The sequence below is a fragment of the Bufo bufo genome, chromosome 9 (assembly GCF_905171765.1).
Source record: "Bufo bufo chromosome 9, aBufBuf1.1, whole genome shotgun sequence".
Lineage (NCBI taxonomy): Eukaryota > Metazoa > Chordata > Amphibia > Anura > Bufonidae > Bufo > Bufo bufo.
The window spans coordinates 20333163-20356170 of record NC_053397.1 but is presented as its reverse complement, the minus strand read 5'-3'; the positions used below and the strand labels follow the sequence as shown (position 1 = coordinate 20356170).

Here is a 23008-nt window from a genome sequence, read left to right as displayed (position 1 = left end):
TAGTAGACCTAAGGCTATAAAAAAAAATCCCAGAATACTTTTTTCAGTCCCAATCTGGGTCCATGGTGCAATTTTGCAAATTTTTATTTCTTTGTAGAAAAAACTAAGCATTCAGTATGGACACAGCAGAATGGGTACAGAGTAGTTGCCATCTTTTTTGGGATTTGCTGCTCTATAACTTATTTATGCTATGTTTGGGAAAAACTAGTACAATTCATGGTAATAAATATCCTATCAATCCTATATGATGACCCAGGTCCCGTTCCCTGTATCTACCCTGGCCACCTCGTCACTGTGCCGCTCACGTCCGCTGGGATTCATCTTCTAAGCAGGCAATTGCTGGGGTTCCCCGCCGGCTGAACAGATTGCTGTTTGCAGAGATAATAAAGGCTCAGGTGGCAAAAGAGAGAAAAGATTCAGCTGGCTACAGGATCTTTTCCTATTATGTTCTGCAGAAGGAAACAGAGGAGCAGGGACAGGTTTAATCTTTATTTACTGGTTAACATTTAACCCTTCTATTGCCGGGGCTGTCACTTACACATATGAAGAATTCATTAGTGACCATGATTTATCTGCTGCATCCACAGGGGAAGATAAAAGTGATGGAAATACCTTCAAAAACGTCTTCGTAACTGTCCGTTCCACATTAATTTGGTTTGGCGTATAAATAAACATGCATTTTTTTTTTGTTTTTTTGCATATCATCATTTAGTTTTTTTCTTAATGCAAGTGTAAATGCGTTTTATGTCGAATGTTATTTTTTTCCTCTATAGAGGGTATGGAAAACTTGCAGTAAAAAAAATACTATTGCTACAAGAAGCCACATTTAAAAAAAATAAATACCATGGACACAAAACATGGCGTTTTTTTTTTTTTCTGCAAAAATCCACCAAAAACCGCATGTTAAAGAATGCAAAAAAAATAAAAATGCACAAATAAACAACATAAACACTAACATAAACAAAAATCTAAACTTTTTGAGTCGTCCTGTCATCTGTCCTGATTATCTCATTGTTTTTTTTTTTTTAAAAGACAGCAAAAAATGGCGGCCATTACATTGCCATGGCAAATCCACCTAGTTATGTAGTACGTTTCCCATTTGCCAGGGCTGAGCCACTACCTTGAAATGAATGACTGACATGTAATACCACATTTCCCCAGTAGAGGCCACTGTGGGGGTGAATGCACTGCTGCAGCTTACCCCAGCGATCACTGATCACCAAACGTTCTGAGGCGATGTGAACACATAGCACCCGCACTAAATCCTGACCCATTCATTTCAATGGGTCTGTGTACATGAGCATTGTTTTTCACGCATCAGTTCTGCTTTGCGTGAAAATCGCAGCATGTTCTATATTCTGCGTTTTTCACGCAGCCCTGGCCTCATAGAAGTGAATGGGGCTTCAGTGAAAAACGCATTGCATCCGGAATGCGTTTTTTCACTGGTGGTTCCTAAGAGATGTTGTTTGTAAACCTTCAGTTTTTTATCACCCGCACGAAAAAAAACTGAACAACTGAACTCAATCGCAGACAAATGGAATGCACATGGACATCATCCGTATTTTTTGCGGATCCGTTTTTGGCAGACCGCAAAATACTGAAAAAGCCATACGGTCGTGTGCAAGAGGCCTTAGATAGCAGTGCTGAATCTATGGCTGCGACCGCTGTTGTCTGTGAAGTATCCCTTTAAATTTAGTCTGTGCAATGGAGGTGGGTGGGCTCCATATCGACATGTCACATCGCCATAAGGCCTCTTGCACACTAACATTGTGCATCCGTTCCGTGCATTGGGAACCGCAACGTCCATGCGGCAGACGTGACGGATTGAGAACCAGGGTCCGTGATCTGTCCGCACCGCAAAAAAACAAAAAAACGCTAATAAATAGAACAAGCTCTATTTTTTTGCGGTGCGGAGGCACGGATAGAAACACCATGGAAGCACTCCGTAGTGCTTCCACGGGGTCCCGATCCGTGCTTCCGTTCCGCATCTCCGTGATTGCGGACCAATTCAAGTGACGCAGAGTGCACACAGGCCGGTGCCCGTGTATTGCGGACCCGCCGTACGGCCACGGGCACACAACGTTCGTGCGCAAGAGTCCTAAGGATGGCATGATCGCTTCTGTCCGGTGCGTTCACTTCTCGTGGCGCTTGTCATGTTCCATTTCTATCAGTTTCACGGCGGTGGAGCGGTAGAATAACCGGTGGGACACTGATTACGGAGAATCTCCTTGGCTAATTTGCCCAGATAAAAATGTGTAAAATTTCCATGCAGAATACAGCAGCAGACGCTCATTTCCATGTGGCACGTAGCCTCCTGCAGCTTGTGGCAGCTGTCACGCTCGGCGGGCTGCAGATGTGACCTCCCCCATTATAGCCTGGCATTCTAGCATGCTGCAGTACGGGGTGACGCTCTGTGCCTGCTGAATGGCAGGACTGTGCGGGGAATTGATGCTGGCAGCGCTGTGCCAACACCTTTATATTAGAGGGCACAAAGGCTTTTCCGTTGGCACAGTGGACCCAAACCTGTCTCTTATGGTCAGGGCTGGGGTATAACTCAAGCAGCGGCATTAGGAGTAGTAGTCTCCATTACTTGTGCAAACCCTGGGGTGTTGTCCGACTCCTAAACATTTCCCCCTCTCCTGACGCGTCTGTTTTAGTGACTTCTCGCATCCCCCATGTAATAACAATTCTGGAGCCTCCTTTCATACAAATCTATGTTTTGTCATTCCTCTATTATTCCTACTATTTATGTGTGTGTGTCCTGATTGGACAATGTCAGACCTTGCAGGGAGACGCCCCCCCCCCAACTGGTAACGCCCATCTGGACCTTTTTATTGCAGACTGCTGGAAATGAATTCATGAACTTCTAGTAGGAATAATAGAGGAATGACACAACGTATATTAATATGAATGGCTGCTTCATAGGGAATACAAGTGTCAGGAGAGGTCTATAAAACACGGGGGTCTCCTGAAGCTTCCAGTTGTGAGGAGGGATGAGGTCACATGGGGTTGGATGACACGTACGGTCACTGCAGGAAGTGGTGGGAGGCCCCCGGCAGGGATCAGCAGCCTCTGGCACTACAACTCCCAGAATGCTCCATTCACTTTTGGCACAGTTATAAGAACAGCTGAGCAAGTTGGCATGCTGGGAGATGTAGTTTCTTAACGGGTGGAGCGCCGAAGGTTGCCGACTCCTACCTTAGGGAACTGTGATGAATATTAAAGGAGTCTTCCACCCAAAACTGGATTGTTGGTAAACGTTGGGGTCTCTAGAAGGGAAGCCCCTGGTCCCAGTTTACATGACACTCCCGTGCTCTCCATCGTACGCAGCCTGCGGTGTTTCATGACTACTACTCCCAGTCAGCGGAGTGCAGTGGGCAGCTGAGGGGGTGTTCAGCGGGGGTGAGCTTGGCACGGCGATGGGGTCTCCGCAGATGCCTGGGCAGGGTTATGAACTGTCTCTGAAGCTGCAGATTTGTGTCAGACAAAGAGCAAGTGTTAGAGGCCGAGATCCAGATGGAGCGGGAGGATGTTCCTATTAACATCCGGGGTCTGTGCCAGGATCTCTGCCGACCCCGCGCGTCTGGGTGCTTCCACCCTGTCACCTTGCTTCCTCTGTGTATCGCTGGGTATTTATTGCCCCTTTTCAAGGCGAAATTTCCTTTTCCATTTCCATTTCAGTCGAACTACATTTCTAGGTATAAAATAACCTGCAATTGTTGTGTAATACTTTTAATGCTTCGTTCTCTCACCATTGGTAAGAACTCTGACTGCAGTCACTGAATGAGGTCATTGTAGTTTATATCCAGAAGCTATAAAAACCTGCAGCGGAAATCCTGTGCTGATCATTTTCTACAATGTATCAGTCTGGAGAAATGTCTAGATACAATTGTATCGAAGCCTCAGCTGTGAGCAGTTCTAGGTCCTAGTGTTGGTGGCTGATGCAGTGTTACAGGGGTTGTCGGAGCGTTTAATACTGATGACCTATCCTCAGGAAAGGTCATCGATATCAGATTTGTAGGAAAGGGCGACTCCCGGGACCCCCACCAATCAGCTGTTTGAAGAGGCTGCAGTCTCTTCTTCGTTCACGTGGCCTAGGTGCAGCTCATCCCCAATCAGGTGAATGGACCTGGACTGCAATACCAGGCACAGCCACTATACAGTGGACGGTGCTGTCATTAGTATGCGGCGAGGCGGGCCGCGGTACTCGCCAGCCTCCTGATTAGCGGGGGTGCCATGAGTTGGACCCCCAACGATCAGATACTGATCACCTCTCCTGAGGATAGGTCAATATTAAGCCCCTTTTATGCTGGCCATCTAATGTGTATGTGCTCCTCTCATGCAGGGAAAGAGAAGGATCGGGCAGTTAGATTTCAGCATGCGTGATCCTTTTGTTTCTGGGGCGATGAGCTGTCAGAAGTGTCCGAAAGCAAAGCGGCTCTTTACCTTCAGAACACAAGTCATCTGTAATATGAACTCCGGCAAGTAACGGGGCTATCCACCATGGTTCTCCCCTCTTGGTAAGAGCGGGCCGGTCCTCCTCCCTGGCCAGGGGGGTAAATACAGAAGGGAGAGGAAGCACACTGCAGAGCTCCTGCTCCTAAGAAGGATTCTCCATAGAGAACAACAATACAAGTCCTCAAGTAAATCCTTGAGAAGTCAGATAGCAGAGTGACCAGCTAACACCTTCATCAAAGACACTGCTGCGAGGTGAGGGACTACAGCTAAAGACACCCATCACCCAAAATACTACTAGGTGCTAAATTGCAGCCATCCAACCTACCCTCCATATCGCTGCTGTGCCAGAAGTTATATTTTGCAAGACTTTTAAATATTTAATTCTGGCCTCATTCTTCAATACTGCATTTCCACTGCACCGATCCCCAGGGAGCAATGGCCCGAGGGAGTACACCGTGACACAACACTTCATCCAGGGCCACTACCACTCCTCTGTGGCTGCCGCAAATTGCCCATGTAGGATGTGTAGTATTGGCCATATTACTTGTCACCCAGCTTTCTGTGATACAGAAATAAACTGGGTATTTGGGGGCGTTGTTACTCTCGTGTTATTTATCACGGTGTAAACCCCGACTTGGCCTTTGACTCTTCTTTCCCGTGATTTCCGAGTCAGGAGTGAAGAGCGCGGGATGAGGCGATTGCTGCGCCGTAGATTAGTCCGGTGTATGTGGGTCATCCGGATTACAGATCATTATTTGTAGCCTGTATGTATTAGAGCAGATTAGCCTCTGTGCCCCCCCCCCGCTCATGGAACATACATAGTGTTATATATAGCTCCCCGGCTTCCAGGATCGGGACTTGCCTCGTATAGATAAAGCCTCCTGAGGGTCGGGGGCCTCCTCGGCCTTATTGAAATGTATTTGGTTCATCGGCGTCTTTCTGTAAATCCGAGGAATAAACGCATCTCAAGCTGCAGGTATTTTAGGGATTGTAAATGTCACCTTCAAGGCAGCATCTGGCTGTGGGATTGAGGGGTGGCTGTGCTGTACAGGCTGGGGCGCAGTACTCTTTATCTGCAGAGGATACAAGAGACGTGCACTCAGGTTTGTGTTACTTCACATGGGCGGCACAAGCAGCGCTTGAAATATTCGATTGTATACCCCTTCCCACAGTACCCCCATTAGGGTGACAGCCTGGTAGAAATGTGTGCCCCCTGGATAACTACTGAGCCCGTGCTGGAGTTGTCAGGAGATGGGTGCTGCGCAAGCCGTGGGCGTGGGCTCCTGCAGGGTGTAGTCACAATGGAAAGTTCAAACAAAGAGACATGTAGTAAGACGCGGCAGACACGTTCCTCTAGTCGTAGTACCAGGGAAGTGATGATAGGTGTTGGGTTGCATACGGAATGTGCCTGGCACCTCGTTGTATTTGTGAAGGTGAAATCATAATTGGCTTTTATACCCGCGCACACCTCGGGGCCTAGAGGGCCGGCTCTGGAGTAATCCAGTATTGCCTGCTGGTACCTGCCCGCTGCGGCCTTCTGCTTACACATGGGCAGAGTGAAATGTTTAAAGGGAACCTGTCAACAACGTTATGCTGATCTCACTGACGGCGGCATAAAGTAGTGACAGAAATTCTGATGTCTGCGGCGTGTCACTGATGAGCTAAAAGTAAGTGGTTGCCGAGAACCAGCATCATAATCATTGCAGCCCAGGCCTTGAAAAGAGTCAAATCTACCTGAGAAGAGTCCTGGTTATTCATAATCTCCTGCTCTCCTCATCCATCTGCTGATGATTGGCAGTTCTCTACTAGACAGAAAGAGAGAAAACTAGGTAGAAGACTGTCAGTCATCAGCAGGTGGGCAGGAATTCATGAATAACCAGGACTCCTCTCAGGCGGCCGTGACTCTTTTCCAGACCCAGTCTGCAATGATTGTGATGTCGGTTTTTGGCAACCACTTACTTTTAACTTTTAAAAGACAGACTCACCTGTCCCTACTTTATGCTGCCGTTAGTATGGGTAGCATAACGTTGATGACAGGTTCCCTTTTAATGGAGCCAAGGCAAAAATTTGAGAATTGCAGAACTAACAATTCCCTAAAACGGAAGCATGGCGAAATGAAAATGCATTTAGGCCGCCCTATTTGATGCCCCGTTCAGGATGTAGGGCTGAGTTATTATGGGTGCAGTGGCCTAGTAACCTACCTACATGCGCCAGCATTTTAAGCTATGCCACGTTTAGGCAGGCTACTAGCTTTCCTTAAAGAGACCATCCGGATATGGAGACTTTTTGGCAATGCTCCATGGGAAAATAATGGGCAAAGAGGTATCTCCCAAGGAAAAGAGAACCAGCTTGCTAGCGCCACCTTGTGGAAGTGGCCGCACATGGCAGATTTTGTTGCATAAAATTTTCTACATCTGAAAAATCGGTTCCGTTCCTCTGATTGGGGCTTGCAGAAATCGCTGCCAAAACAATCCCATTCAGATGAATGAATCATAAGCAGAACTTTCTGTAACAAAATCTGCCGCGTGTGAAGGCGCCCTAACCAGAGCTACCCTGCTGTCTAAACTGGCAGTGCCACCTAATAAGCATTGGCAAAACACAACGCCATAATGGGGGGGGGGGGGGGGGCATATGATCTTTGCAATGAGGCCATCCTTCTTCTGCACCACTAGTGACAACCCACCTAGTGGTCAGCCTGTATTGGCAGCCATACAGGGGTGCACCTAGCCTTTCTGCTGCCAGAGGCAAAAACTGAAACGGCGCCCCCACTCCCCAATGCCAGTTTCTTAACCTAAGCCCTTCCTTTCAGCCCATGGCCCATCCGCTGCCCCATGGTGCTGCCTCATTGGTGGTGCATCCCCGGCCATACACCTTGTCATCCAACCTTCCCAGACCACGTCTGCAACTAAATTCACGAAAGGGAACTGGTGATTTTTTTTATTTATTTTTTATTGTGCTTTTGTGTCTGGATTGTAGAACTTTCATCTCGGGAAGAATATTATAAACGGGTCTTTGTGTGAAATCATCAAATCCCTGATGGAGCAAAGCAAAACACATAAACCTCCAACGGCAGCCCTGTAGCCTAAACCGTGCCTTGTGCTGTTTTATTTGCCAAAGTCTTAAATCACCCAAAAAAAAATCCAAGTTTTAATCCCGGACCCAGCCCATGCTGTAATCCACGTGTAACTATAAACGGTGATGTGAAGCCCTCGTAATCTCCAGGTATTTCTGTAAAATTCTAAAAATGTGCAGGACAATAAAAAGGGATCGTCGGTGGTAACTGCAAAACTTCCTGCAGGGGATGGGACTCTCTAGGAAGCCCGGGTGACTCTGTGACCAAATTAGGGTACCCCTTTACCTGACACCCCTACGTCCTACAGACAGGAGATGCCCATCGTTATCTGGAAGATAACTTGCCACGTGCCCATTTGTGGGTCCTTTCATCTGGTAACACCCTTCTGTGACTTCCCCCCCCCCCCTTCTTTATTTTCCAGCGTCTCTTACATAATGGATCCAAGGCGAATTAGGAATGTCGTGTTTGCTCCTGCTGCTTCCATAACCTGCCGCCCCACCGCCCCACACCTCAGTGTCAGGCAGTCTCTCGTAAAAGAAGCTTTTCTTCAGCGGAGCTGCAGCCCGCCAGGACCTAGTGGAAAGTGCCCAACCCGCTGTGGTCGGGTGATGCAGCCTTTCTGGTGGGGGCGACAGAGATCCGTGTGTACTTTGGCCCCGGTGATTTCTCATCATACTGAGCCTTGTGTGTACAGGACACTGACCCTCAAGATGACCCAATTCTAACGCCGTCTGAACACAGCGTCCATTTTCTTCCCCTTCATCCCACCATCGCTTTATTTCCTATCCGGGTATACAAAGACGGCTCGCAGAAGAAATCTCACACTTCATCATGGCACACTACTGGGCTGTGCGCACAGGGCCATAGGTCACGCTCCGATTTTAAGTATTCCCCCTCCTCAAAAAATAAAATCATTTAAAGGGGTAGTCCATCTCTCATTGTAGCCCTGACCCGGAATTCCTCTGCCTAAAGAAACAAAGCCTCTTACCTAGTGACTGGCACTCTGTTCTAGTGCCGAGGGTCCCATCCCCACTGCTTTGGTCCCCCGTGGACGTCCCAGCCATTGTCACGTGGACCACTGCCGCCGTCCACTGCCCTTAGCATGGGGACATCCCATCCGTTGTGACTTTGACCGCTGCAGCCATTGGATGGCCTCTGCAGTCACGTGCCACCAGTCCGTGAACTGTTGCAGCGGCACATGTGACAACAGATGGAACATAACACTGAGCGACGGTGACTAGACCAGTGGCTTTGTTTCTTTAGGCAGGGCAGATTTCGGTCCACCCTTTCTTCCCTCGGGACACTCCCTGGTATTGGGGCTCATTGTCTGGCAGTAGTTGGGGTGCGCTCTTGGTGGCCGGGTGCAATGCAGGAGTATGGATACTGAGTTGATGATGAGAGTTGCAGTACAAGTAGAAGCAATAGCACAATTCAGAAGTATTTCACAGGTGGTATTTTCCCAATGACCATACATAGGCACCAACAATGATGGTAGTTGTAGTACTCCTCCTTTCTGTAAGGACACTTTGCAATCACTCCAAATACTGTTAGGTGTGCTCCCCTGTTCTTATTAACCCTTTTTGCAGTTCCTGAGCTGCGGGGTGGCCAATCCAGGTCAAAGTGTAGCTGGTGCTTGAGCAATATTCCCTCTCCACAGCAGTAAAGTCCCTTTGCCATAAACGGGCTGTACCTGATTGATGTTATCTCGCACGGCCTTGATGTGGTGTTAGACCGTGGCTTGTCCTCTTCTCTCAGGAGTGCTCTGGTGCAGATGAAGCCTCAGGGATTACTGTTTTTTTTTTTTTCCTGAGCTCTGTCTCACTTCTTTCCTACAGTTCTCCTCAGACTAGACTCCTCGCGAACTAACCAGGGGCGGACCATGGTCCATCGCCCTGGCAACTCACCAGTAAACAAACCATGTAAGTGCCTATACATTTTCCATTGGGTGTACAGAGTGCATAAAACAATAACTGCTTTACTCCTAATCGCCTTTCTTGAATTAACTCTTTCAGCAGTAATTAACCCTTTGCAGTACCCCACTGGGGTACTGCACATGCCTGCATAGAAGTAGAAGGGTCCCATAGATAAACTCAAACCCAGTTATGCAGCCGGTGTCCTGTACTGGTTTTTAGTACCCAGTATAAGAGGGGAACATCTTATATGTATGTGGGCTCCCCTGCTCTCCCCCAATGGCGGATGTTGGGGTGTTTGACTTCAGTATGCCGAGCCTTATGTTCTCAGGGAGATCATCCAAAGCTGTCCAGCAGTGGCTTACCCCGTTCTCCATGAGATGAGGGAACATATGTATGAGGAGGCAGGGGAGATCATGTTTGGCCAAACGCAGGTATCTCAGGTGTATGGCCAGCCTATGTGACCACCTCTGCAGAGGCCTCAGGGTCGCCACCCAGCTTTCCCAGAAAGAGAGATTTTGGCACCAGGGTCGAACTGGCCCATCTGAGTACTAGAGGATCCTTCTATAGGTCCATGTTCTGACACAATGTTGAGCCCCTAATTTGGAGATGACTTTGGTGCCACCAGGGTCCATTTCTTATGGGATATACTTCACCAATCATCTAGAAGGTCTTATTGATCCTGTAGAGATGGGTCCAAGGATCCACAGCCTGACGCTGGCACGGAAAAGGTTAACAAGAAAGTGTGGGATTTTGGGCAGAGACTTATCCCTTCAGCATTTTCCTCTGAAGCCAAGAAGGTATCATGTACCGCGCTGAACAAGGGTGTCTGAAGCCCTCGTGAGGCGGATTGGCTCCAGGTCATTTCACACCCCTCCAGCAGCGAAGAACAGAGAAGATAAACTCTCATCGGAATGCAGAAGACAAGTTCACAGCGTATGAGAGAGCGCCCCCGGGGACATACGGCAGAGCGTAGGTGAGCGCTGGCCGGGCGCCGAGCGGTAAGGACCGCCACCTACAGGAGACTATGTATCGCTGGGTGACAACCAATATGAATGCCACTTCAGCTCCCAAAGGGTTGTCACCCAGCTTTCCCAGAAGAGGTGGACAAGAACAGCTTGATATTTGGATGTTTCTAGATGGCGTGTAAATAATAGCCATGTTGCCCCCATACCATTGTCAGCCGCAGTGTCCTATACTGACACCGTGCCCCCATAATACTGCTAGATACAGTGCCCTATAATGGTGACAGCCACTGCTCAACTACAACAGTTCTCACCACAGCGCCCCCTGCCAGGTGCAGTGCCTCCATGACCCTGACAGATGCACTGCCCCCATCACCCTGCCAGACGCGGCGCCCCCATCGCCCCTGCCGGACGCGGCGCCCCCATCGCCCCTGCCGGACGCGGCGCCCCCATCGCCCCTGCCGGACGCGGCGCCCCCATCGCCCCTGCCGGACGCGGCGCCCCCATCGCCCCTGCCGGACGCGGCGCCCCCATCGCCCCTGCCGGACGCGGCGCCCCCATCGCCCCTGCCGGACGCGGCGCCCCCATCGCCCCTGCCGGACGCGGCGCCCCCATCGCCCCTGCCGGACGCGGCGCCCCCATCGCCCCTGCCGGACGCGGCGCCCCCATCGCCCCTGCCGGACGCGGCGCCCCCATCGCCCCTGCCGGACGCGGCGCCCCCATCGCCCCTGCCGGACGCGGCGCCCCCATCGCCCCTGCCGGACGCGGCGCCCCCATCGCCCCTGCCGGACGCGGCGCCCCCATCGCCCCTGCCGGACGCGGCGCCCCCATCGCCCCTGCCGGACGCGGCGCCCCCATCGCCCCTGCCGGACGCGGCGCCCCCATCGCCCCTGCCGGACGCGGCGCCCCCATCGCCCCTGCCGGACGCGGCGCCCCCATCGCCCCTGCCGGACGCGGCGCCCCCGTACCCCTGCCGGACGCGGCGCCCCCGTACCCCTGCCGGGCGCGGCGCCCCCGTACCCCTGCCGGGCGCGGCGCCCCCGTAACCCTGCCGGACGCGGCGCCCCCGTAACCCTGCCGGACGCGGCGCCCCCGTAACAGTGACGGCCAGAGTTCCCCTCCAACTGTTATTTTCATGGTGCCCCATAACCTTGCCAGAGAAATTGACACATTACAGTACCCAGTTGTGTGGTGAAAGAAAGCCTTGGCGCCGCTTATCTCGGTGACAATAATAGGATTACCCTTGGCTCTCACTATGCATGGAGCACATCATCTACAGCTCGGACTCGGCGGTTTACAGTCTACCCGGCGGTCTTGTATCATGTCGACTGAGAGACGCAGGGCCGTGCGGTATAGATCCGTCCACCTGTGACATGCACTTATTAAATTATCCGCTGACCTTGTCCTGTCAGAAGCTCCTTGACATCGTTCACACTGTAAATCAGAGCTTTTATGTGCGACACGACAGCCCTTGGCTCACGGTGTCCATTTTATAATTGGGCCCAGCTCATAACATAATGAAATGACTATTTATTAGGGCCGGGGAAGCCGCACGTCCCCTCCAGCCGCCTCCATAATGATTCTCACTTCTCTTACAGATGTAGCTCTGGTCACTGACTATCTGACAACTCCTGTCTCTAATCTGAATCAGTGAGGGCAGATTTACCTCGTAAAGAACCATTTTCCCAAAAATAAATAAATAAACTATGGACACTTTTGGTAGCATTATTTATCGTTGCATTTTAGTCATTTTGAGTTAAAATTTTTTTTTCAATTGTTCTTTATTTAAACATTTTTAGTCCTTTTTCCTCTACAGTTTTCAGTTTCAGGGCCTTCGCAGACTATTACATTCTGCTTTCCAGGGAATGTCAGGGAGCTGCTCTGACGGCTCGATGTGTAGCCCTGACCTCTGAATTCCTGACAGATCATAGACAGTCATTTAAGCTAAATTCATATCAAAATGATAAGAATGTAGCTCTGTTGAGTGTCGCTGAGCAGTTAGGAAAGTACAGATAAGGGGGTGGGCAGCACCGGGGGGCTACATATCAAGCCGTCAGTGCAGCTCCTGGACCTATTCAGTGTAAAGCAGAATACAATAGTCTATGAATGCATTGAGACGGAAAGCTGTAGAGGAAAAATTGTTACAAATTTTAATTAAAGAACAATGTAAAAATGATTTTTAGCTCAAAATAAGTAAAATGGAATGCTAAAAAAAGGTGTCCATAGCCTTTGGCTTTTGGTAATCCAGAACGTATGATCATCTAGCACCTATCAGGGCCCATGAAAGGAGTTGTCCGTTGATAAACACATTCCCTATCCGCAGGAAAGGGGGTAAGTGTCTGATCGGTAGAGGTCCGACTGCTGGGGCCCTTGACGGGGGCGATGCTGCGTTCCTCTGTTTGAATGGACTAGCAGTCCTGCACCCATGCTGCAGCTCCATTCATCAGTATGGCACTGCCGAGATAGTCCGGCACTTATACTCAGCTATCTTCGGCAGTCCCAGACTGGAGCAGGAGCACACATGCGAACAGGGGGCTCTCATTGTTATGATTGGTGGTTAGACCCGCGCCGATCAGATGCTTATCCCCTATCCTGTGGATCAAGGGTTAAAATGGTTGTCTCATCTGCATGTCGCTAGGATATGCTACGAATGTCAGATAGGTGCGGGTCCCAACTTTGGGACCCTCACCTATCTCCAGAACGGCACCCCCAAAGTGAGCAGACAGCACACCGATCATTCGTGGCCGCCCTCCATTTATTGCTATGGTAGTTGCTAAAATAGCTGAGCGCACTCGCTTGACTTTTTTTGGAACTCATATAGAAATGAATGGAGAGCACGCTGCGCATGCGCTGTGCTCTTTCCTTCTTGCGGGGGCCTGTCATTCTGAAATAGCTGAGCGCACTCGCTTGACTTTTTTTGGAACCCCAATAGAAATGAATGGAGAGCACGCCGCGCATGCGCTGTGTTCTTTCTTTCACTTGCGGGGGCCTGTCATTCTGAAAACTTGGGGGTGGGGGGGGGGGGGGGCGGGGGGGGGGGGGGGCTACAATGACAACCATATTAGTTGTCACCCAGCTTTCCAAGAAACAGATAGAACCAAGAATAGGCTGAATCAAAGTTTTAGCAACTCATGGGCCTAAAGCTGACTAGCCTTGAACTATGGCGCTTTCAAAATGACACAGTCCTATCCAAGTACAAGTTTAAGGGGTTCTCTGCCTTGAACAATCCCTTTTTTTTAAAAAAAAAAGAGGTCCCTTTAAAAATTAGCTTATCACAAGTTGTCCTGCCCCAGGGACCCTCAGAGATCAGCCATAATATTAAATAGAAATTTAGTCTTCACTTTCCCTGCACTGCCCCCACAGGAGAAAGGCAGTATTACACAGTTCCCATTGAAATCAATGGACTGTCTGTCTGTCTGAACTTCCCAGGTCCTGCAGAGGAAGAGACGCTCTTTATCACTGTTCTCTGGCTCATAAATGAGGGTCCTAAGCGGGAGGGGGTTCCTTTATAAGGCTACATGCACATGACCATATGTGTTTTGCGGTCAGCAAATTGCGGATCCGCAAAAAAAAACGTACGCCATCCGTTTTTTTTGCGGATCTATTGTAACAATGCCTAAAACGGACAAGAATAGGACATGTTCTATTTTTTTTTTTTTGCGGGGCTACGGAACGGATATACTGATGCGGACAGCACACGCATTTTTTGCGGACCCATTGAAATGAATGGGTCCACATCCTACCCGCAAAAAAAAACCGGAATGGACACGGAAACAAACAACGTTCGTGTGCATGTAGCCTTTAGGAATATGAAATGGGTTCTCTACACCAAGCAGTCCCAAATCACAACCATAGAAGATCTAACTAAGGAGACGCGGCAGAGGTCTGCTGCCTGGACCATGGTGGGAGTAGTAGTCTCACAGATACTTCTGGGTGTACAAGGGTTGGGATCATCCAGATCCACCTCTATATAATCGTAATCCACCCTCTAAAATATAAGCTTGTTCTCACTGGAAATAATAAGTCTCCTGAACACGTCGGTGCCAGATGCAGAATCGCCTCTAAATTCTTGTGCGCCAGCTCCAGCGAAAACGTTTAGGAAACTGGGCTTCCCTGATGGGTCTGTAATGCTTCGTTATGGGCAGACGTTACTAACGAGCTTGGAATGTGGACGTCTTCACTCCGCTAAATGGGCCTGTCACACTGCGCTACCCCTTACTGGCAACCATCAAACAGACCAGTACATGAGGCGCGGGATGGATGGCGGCTGATCAGCTTAGTTAGTTCTGCTTTATTATCCTCCTCCTGTTCAGTTACTAAATGCAGTCCACAGGGGGCAGCAGTTTCACCAGGATTGAAATGCGTGGTCCATGCAAATGTATAACAATTTGTAATATTTTTATTTACAATGGGGAAATGGCATCTTCATCACCTTCCAGCAGACACACCCTTCCCTACCGGCAGCCTCGGAAACATTGTCAGTCACTGTGTTGGTGGTAGCTTCAGACATTGAGGAGAGGGGAGGAGGGAGGTGAAGCTGCAGCGTCCTGCTGTGAGAGGGAAGAAGGAGCAGCAGCTGAATGCTCAGAGCTCTCCAGCTCCACAGATGAAGGGCCCGCTCTGGTATGGTACATTGATAGAAAGGATGCCGAGGGGAGGAAAAGTCCCCAAAATATTCAGCATTTAATATGCACCTATAGCTTCCTAAACAATATTCAGGATTAAAGGGGTTTTCCTATTCCTCTGGATAGGTGATCAGTATCTAAACCGGTGGGGGTCTGACACCCGGGTCCCCGACGATGATCAGCTGTTTTAGGGTACTTTCACACTAGCGTTTTTCTTTTCCGGCGCTGAGTTCCGTCCTAGGGGCTCAAATCCGGAAAAGAACTGATCAGTTTTATCCCCATGCATTCTGAATGGAGAGTCAGTCCTTCAGGATGCATCAGGATGTCTTCAGTTCAGTCTTTTAGACTGATCAGGCTTTTCAGAAAAACGTAGCATGCAGTATTTTTACCTCCGGCCAAAAAGCCTGAACACTTTGACTGAACGCCGGATCAGGCCTTTTTCCCATTGACTTGCATTAACGCCGGATCTGGCACTGTGTGTTCAGTCAAAACGGATCCGGCTTTTGCATGTTAAACCCGAAAAATGTGAAAAAAAAGTTAAAGTCCATAAATGGCGGATCCGTTTTTTCCAATGCATTTTTTCATTGTGATCAAAATCCTGATCAGGATTCAAATGTAATCCGTTTTCACACTTTTTTCCGGATCCGGCGGGCAGTTCCGGTGTCGGAATTGAACGCCGGATTAAAACAACGCTAGTGTGAAAGTAGCCTTAGAAGGCACCTGTGCTCCTTTCTCTCAACTCACCGAGCACAGCACCGTCCGTTGTATAGTGGCTGTGCTTGGTATTGCACTCAGCCCTATTCACTATTCTGGAACTAAGCTGCATCTAGGTCATATGACCGATGAACGTGACGTCACCGGCCTAGGAAAGGTGGCGAGAAGGCCACAGGGCTCACAGGAGAGCTGTGCTTCTCAAACAGATGATCGGTGGGGGTCCCGGATGTCGAATCCCCACCGCCTATCAGATACCAATGACCTATCTGGTATTTTGGTGCTGGTATTTTCCTGTGCGGACTGATACTAATGAGGCTTCCATTGTAAAGCGCTCATAGTGCAGCCTCCCACTTGTGTTAATTAAAGAAAAACAAAAACACTCGCCTCCTCCATTTGCTCGTGCTGTGGTGAACACTCGCTGCTGACTGGAGGACAGGACCTGTGAGACGTCATCACGCTGGAGGCAGGTCCTGTCCTCCAGTCAGCAGCGAGTGTTCACCACAGCACGAGCAAATGGAGGAGGCGAGTGTTTTTTTTTTTCTTTAATTAACACAAGTGGGAGGCTGCACTAATGGGTGCATTATTCTTACTGGGGGCACTAATGGGTGCATTATTCTTACTGGGGGCACTAATGGGTGCATTATTCTTACTGGGGGCACTAATGGGTGCATTATTCTTACTGGGGATACTAATAGGGGCACTAATGGGTGCATTATTCTTACTGGGGGGTACTAATGGGGGCATTATTCTTGGGCACACTAATGGGAGCATTATTCTTACTGGGGGCACTAATAGGGGCATTATTCTTACTGGGGGCACTAATGGGGGCATTACTATTACTGGGGGCAGTAATGGGGGCATTAATATTGCTGGGTGCACTAATGGGGGCATTATTCTTCTTGGGGGGGCACTAATGGGTGCATTATTCTTACTGGGGGCACTAATGGGTGCATTATTCTTACTGGGGGCACTAATGGGTGCATTATTCTTACTGGGGATACTAATAGGGGCACTAATAGGGGCATTATTCTTACTGGGGGGTACTAATGGGGGCATTATTCTTGGGCACACTAATGGGAGCATTATTCTTACTGGGGGCACTAATAGGGGCATTATTCTTACTGGGGGCACTAATGGGGGCATTACTATTACTTGGGGCAGTAATGGGGGCATTAATATTGCTGGGTGCACTAATGGGGGCATTATTCTTCTTGGGGGGGCACTAATGGGTGCATTATTCTTACTGGGGGCACTAATGGGTGCATTATTCTTACTGGGGGCACTAATGGGTGCATTATTCTTACTGGGGATACTAATAGGGGCACTAATAGAGGCATTATTCTTACTGGGGGGTACTAATGGGGGCATTATTCTTGGGCACACTAATGGGAGCATTATTCTTACTGGGGGCACTAATAGGGGCATTATTCTTACTTGGGGCACTAATGGGGGCATTACTATTACTGGGGGCAGTAATGGGGGCATTAATATTGCTGGGTGCACTAATGGGGGCATTATTCTTCTTGGGGGGGCACTAATGGGTGCATTATTCTTACTTGGGGCACTAATAGGGGCATTATTCTTACTGGGGGGTACTAATGGGGGCATTATTCCTACTGGGGGCACTAATGGGGCATTATTCTTACTGGGGGATACTAATGGGGGCACTAATAGGGGCATTATTCTTACTGGGGGATACTAATGGGGGCACTAATAGGGGCATTATTCTTACAGGGATGCACTAATGGGGGCATTATTCTTGGGCGCACTAATGGGAGCATTATTCTTACTGGGGGCACTAATGGGGGCATTACTATTACTGTGGGGCAGTAACGGGGGCATTAATATTGCTGGGTGCACCTATGGGGGCATTATTCTTCTTGGGGGGGCACTAATGGGTGCATTATTCTTACTTGGGGCACTAATAGGGGCATTATTCCTACTGGGGGCACTAATGGGGGCATTATTCTTACTGGGGGCACTAATAGGGGCATTATTCTTACTGGGGGCACTAATGGGGGCATTACTATTACTGGGGGCAGTAATGGGGGCATTAATATTGCTGGGTGCACTAATGGGGGCATTATTCTTCTTGGGGGGGCACTAATGGGTGCATTATTCTTACTGGGGGCACTAATGGGTGCATTATTCTTACTGGGGGCACTAATGGGTGCATTATTCTTACTGGGGATACTAATAGGGGCACTAATAGAGGCATTATTCTTACTGGGGGGTACTAATGGGGGCATTATTCTTGGGCACACTAATGGGAGCATTATTCTTACTGGGGGCACTAATAGGGGCATTATTCTTACTTGGGGCACTAATGGGGGCATTACTATTACTGGGGGCAGTAATGGGGGCAATAATATTGCTGGGTGCACTAATGGGGGCATTATTCTTCTTGGGGGGGCACTAATGGGTGCATTATTCTTACTTGGGGCACTAATAGGGGCATTATTCTTACTGGGGGGTACTAATGGGGGCATTATTCCTACTGGGGGCACTAATGGGGCATTATTCTTACTGGGGGATACTAATGGGGGCACTAATAGGGGCATTATTCTTACTGGGGGATACTAATGGGGGCACTAATAGGGGCATTATTCTTACAGGGATGCACTAATGGGGGCATTATTCTTGGGCGCACTAATGGGAGCATTATTCTTACTGGGGGCACTAATGGGGGCATTACTATTACTGTGGGGCAGTAACGGGGGCATTAATATTGCTGGGTGCACCTATGGGGGCATTATTCTTCTTGGGGGGGGCACTAATGGGTGCATTATTCTTACTTGGGGCACTAATAGGGGCATTATTCCTACTGGGGGCACTAATGGGGGCATTATTCTTACTGGGGGCACTAATAGGGGCATTATTCTTTCAGGGATGCACTAATTGGGGCATTATTCTTGGGCGCACTAATGGGAGCATTATTCTTACTGGGGGCACTAATAGGGGCATTATTCTTACTGGGGGCATTATTCTTACTGTGGGGCAGTAATGGGGGCATTAATATTGCTGGGTGCACTAATGGGGGCATTAATATTATTGGGAGCCACACTGTAACTGCGACTTTGGAGTGTGGCTTAACGTGGCCGGTATTTTTTGTTGGGAAAGGTGGCAACCCTAATTGGGTAGTTGGATTTCGGTTGGAGATGTCTCTCAACTGTTTCCTCCCCTCTCCCTATCGAGAACACATGCATGCTCTGCCGAGTCTGCATGTGTATAGGTGCAGAGTCTGCAAATCCTTTGAATGGCACGACCCAGGGCTGTTGCTGTACCCAGCAGTTTGTAATACTGGTCTCCTCTTGCATGCCTGAGGGGCTTTCGGCACAAGAGCAGGGGGCGACTGTATGACCCGGAAGGAAAACCCTAAGGTCTAAGTCCTCTGCTGTTGCGATGCTTTACTATTTGAATCGTCTCTTCTTGTGAATGAAGTGTTATTGGAATAATATAAATAATATTATATGAGGCAATCGCTTAAAATGCAATCCCCAAATATCAAATGGCTTCACTCATTAGTAAGATGTTTTAGGACTCTTGCTCCTCTGTGGTATTCCACGTCCACATAGCTGAAAAGATTTTACGCCTTAATCCCAAACTTGAATTATGGCTAAATAAGGTCAGATGGGGGTCGGCCATACAATGCCCCCTGTGTCCTATGGGGTTAACTAAGAGGATCGGACTGAAAACGGATCATCGTATGGTATGGGTGATATTAGTAAGTCCCTTTGGTCAGACTATTCTTTTTTCTCTCTATGAGATTAGATGGTATTACTGGGTATAATCCACCAGCTGACCAGTGACATCACTCGACCTCTGATCCGGATGGGAATGAGGTGGTCAGATCCATGTGCCTAATGGGAGTTGTAGCCGATTAGAAAAATGCATCTGCGTTTTATCCACAAACAGCGCCACTCTTTTTCCGTAGGCTTTGTGTGGTATTGCAGCTCAGCCCTCATTCACTTAAAAATCTCTCAAATATTGCAAAACCGAACGCAGCCTGTGGACATGAGTGGCGCTGTTTTATTGCAATGCCAAACACAGCCTGAAGATAAGAGCGGCGCTGTTTCCCAACCCGTGACGATCCAGCTACTGCACACTGTCGGAGCATGCTGGGAGCTGTAGTTTTGCGATATGCATCCACATGTATAAGATACAAAGTCTTTATATATATATATAGCAGTGACTTCCATGGGGGTGGTTCTAAAGACGTTTGGAGGGTCCCCATGCTATGGTCTGTAATTCATTCCCTGGTCTCAGGCTCGCCCCCCTAAATTTTAACTTTTCTTCTGTTCTTCTGCAGCTCAGCAGACCACACACCGGGGAGACCAGATTTCAATCACTTCACAAACGACAAATGGTGAGTGCCTATGATAAGAACTGCTGGACAACCCCCCTCTCCAGCTACCATGAAACTACAACTCTCATTATGTGCTGGGAGCTGCAGGCCGCTGGTCTTGATGGTGCACTGAGCCAATGACTGCAAAGGGTCTATGGTTCATTTAAGATGTCGGATGAGAGGAGGTGAGGTTGTGCTTAGGTTGTGAGCAGTGATTCCAGAGATCCTGAGCGCTGATGATGGGAGGAGGGTAAGATATGGTGTGCAGCAGGTAGGTGCCCTCCGAATTATGGCCATAACAACTGGACCTGCTACTGTTAGAACTAAACCTAGATTACGATAAGGATCTGTGATCAAAGCTCAGGGCAGCTGAACCTCATGGGCGTGGTCTCCAAGGTCCTAAGCCCTGATTGGGGGAGGGGGGGGGACAAATCTTAGAAGACTTGTGCAACAAGTGGGTGGTATCTGTATTACGGCCACAATAAAACAGACCCTTCCCTAAATCTGGGTTATTATAAGGATCATGATGATCTAAGCTTGGGGCAGCTGAACCTCATGGGAGTGGTCTCCAAGGTCCTAAGCCCTGATTGGAGGAGGCGGGGGGACAAATCTTAGAAGACTTGTGCAACAAGTGGGTGGTATCTGTATTACGGCCACAATAAAACAGACCCTTCCCTATATCTAGGTTATTATAAGGATCATGATGATCTAAGCTTGGGGCAGCTGAACGACATAGGAAGTGGTTTCCTGAGATCCTGAGTGCTAGTAAAGAGGGCGACACGTGGACGTGGGTATCATCTGTATTACATTCGCAACAATTGGACCCTCCAATGTTCTGCAGAACTAAACCTACATCATGGTGATCCAAGATCAGGGCTGCAGAACCTCGTGGGCGGCCCAGCTGCGCCTTCCGTATTTCAGCCACATTTTAGTGTCCGTATAAAAACTGGTTCTGTAGAGTAGGAAAACTGACGTCGAGTTTCGTATCCATTGTAAACCCATCACTAGATACTATTTTAGGGTCATCAGTGGGGGGTTGGGTCCATGCAAAATTATTGGATCGCTCCTAAATTATAGTAAATGGGGCAACTCCAAACTAAGTCTATTGTACCCATTTGGGGGTTATACATTTGGGGGCATATGTCGGTGTAAATAGAGTCTAATTGATATACAATGATCCCTCGGGTCACAATATTATTTGATTCCGGGACGACCATTGTATGTTGAAACCATTGTAACTTGAGGAATCGGTTCCAAAGCCCCAAAATGTCATCCAAGAGAGGAGAAAATGAAGATTTAAGAAAAAACTAGCGTTTTTCTTTTCCGGCACTGAGTTCCGTCCTAGCGGCTCTATATCGGAAAAGAACTGATCAGTCACATCCCCATCCATTCTGAATGGAGAACAATCCGTTCAGGATGCATCAGGACGTCTTCAGTTCAGTCTTTTTGACTGATCAGGCAAAAGATAAAACGGCAGCATGCTACGGTTTTATCTCCGGCCAAAAAAACTGAAGACTTGCCTGAATGCCGGATCCAGCATTTTTTTCCCATAGGAATGTATTAGTGCCGGATCCGTCCTTCCGGTCTGACCGAAACAAAGGTGAAAAAAAAAAATGCCAGGTCCGTTTGGCCGGATGACACTGGAAAGACGGATCCAGCATTTCAATGCATTTTTCCTGATCAGTCTTACAAATGCCATCAGTTTGCATACGTTTTGCCGGATTCCTCTGCTGCAAGTGTGAAAGTAGCCCTAAGCCTGTCTATGGATATTGTCAGCGGTGATATTATGTTGCATTTAATGTTGGGACTGAATAGCCCTAATCGTATGAGTAATTCCTGAGCCGGAGAAAACATTTCTGACACTTGAGTTACATTGTATCCTGTAAATCCCTCCATTATAATATTTGCCGTAAATTATATTTCCATTACTTTCTGTCTGTAATTTTCTTCTATTTAAACCCCCTTGTTCTTTCTCCATTCAGTGCTCCTGGAGACAGGAAGCCGCTCTTCCCATTGTATTGTGTGACTGCGCTATATAAAGGCTTGCAGATAATACCCTTCTTTTTTTCTTTTTTTCTTACCTTCTTTTAAAGTAGATTCTTTTAGAATTCTTAAAACCTTCATTAACACATTCAGTGACAGTCAGAACGTCTCTTCGCAGGCGTAAAACCACTGCCAAGTTCTTATCATGTAAGGAAAAAAAAGGCAACGGACAGGAACAGCGCCACTCTTGTCCATTGGCTGTGTCAGGTATTGCAGCTCAACCCCATTCATTTTATTTATTTTTAATACCAGACATGGCCTAAGGACAAGAGTGGCGCTGTTTCTGGAAGAAAACCGCCTTGTTTTTGTAACCTCTTATGCTTCCTTTAAAAATGGTGGCAGGTGAAATATTTTGGGGAATTTTCGATGAAAGTGTATGGCTAGCCACCCTTCCCATGAGATTGGAAACCTTTCTTATTTTTGGAGGGGGGCTGATCTTATGCACCCTACAGGTTTTATTTTTTTTTAGTCTGTAAAATGAATACCAAGATGATTTTTGACAAGGCACAATTTTTTGGCTGCTCCATCCTGGTGAATTTTCTGACCAATAAAGGAGTGCTCTGCCTGCCCCTAGTTACAGCTTTGTAAGGGAATAGGAGATTTTGGGAGCATTACATTGGAAGGAAGATGGCGGCATCTGGAGAACCTCTTCTGTAAATGTGGGCATGCTGGTGATCAGTTGATCGCAGTGGGCCTATGAGCTAAAACCCACAGCGATCAGCTGTGATCACATGAGAAAACTGCATTTTTTTCCTGCAGTGGCCACTACAGGTGAGATGCGGTATTACATTATTGCATGGCTCTCATTCCAATCATGTTCGTGCTGAGTCCTCCAGCAGCTCTCCAGTGTGGCTCCTAGACGGACCCCTGACCTG

At 48.5% G+C, this 23008-nt stretch overlaps 1 protein-coding gene across 1 annotated transcript in view; it reads left to right on the top strand.

The window, feature by feature from the left end:
• PLXNB1 (plexin B1) overlaps positions 1-23008 on the top strand; it is a 149501-nt gene that overhangs the window by 32155 nt on the left and 94338 nt on the right. The window contains exon 2 of the mRNA XM_040406623.1: positions 20055-20111. The gene's annotated coding sequence lies outside the window, so the exon portion shown is untranslated. The remainder of the gene's footprint in view (positions 1-20054; positions 20112-23008) is intronic.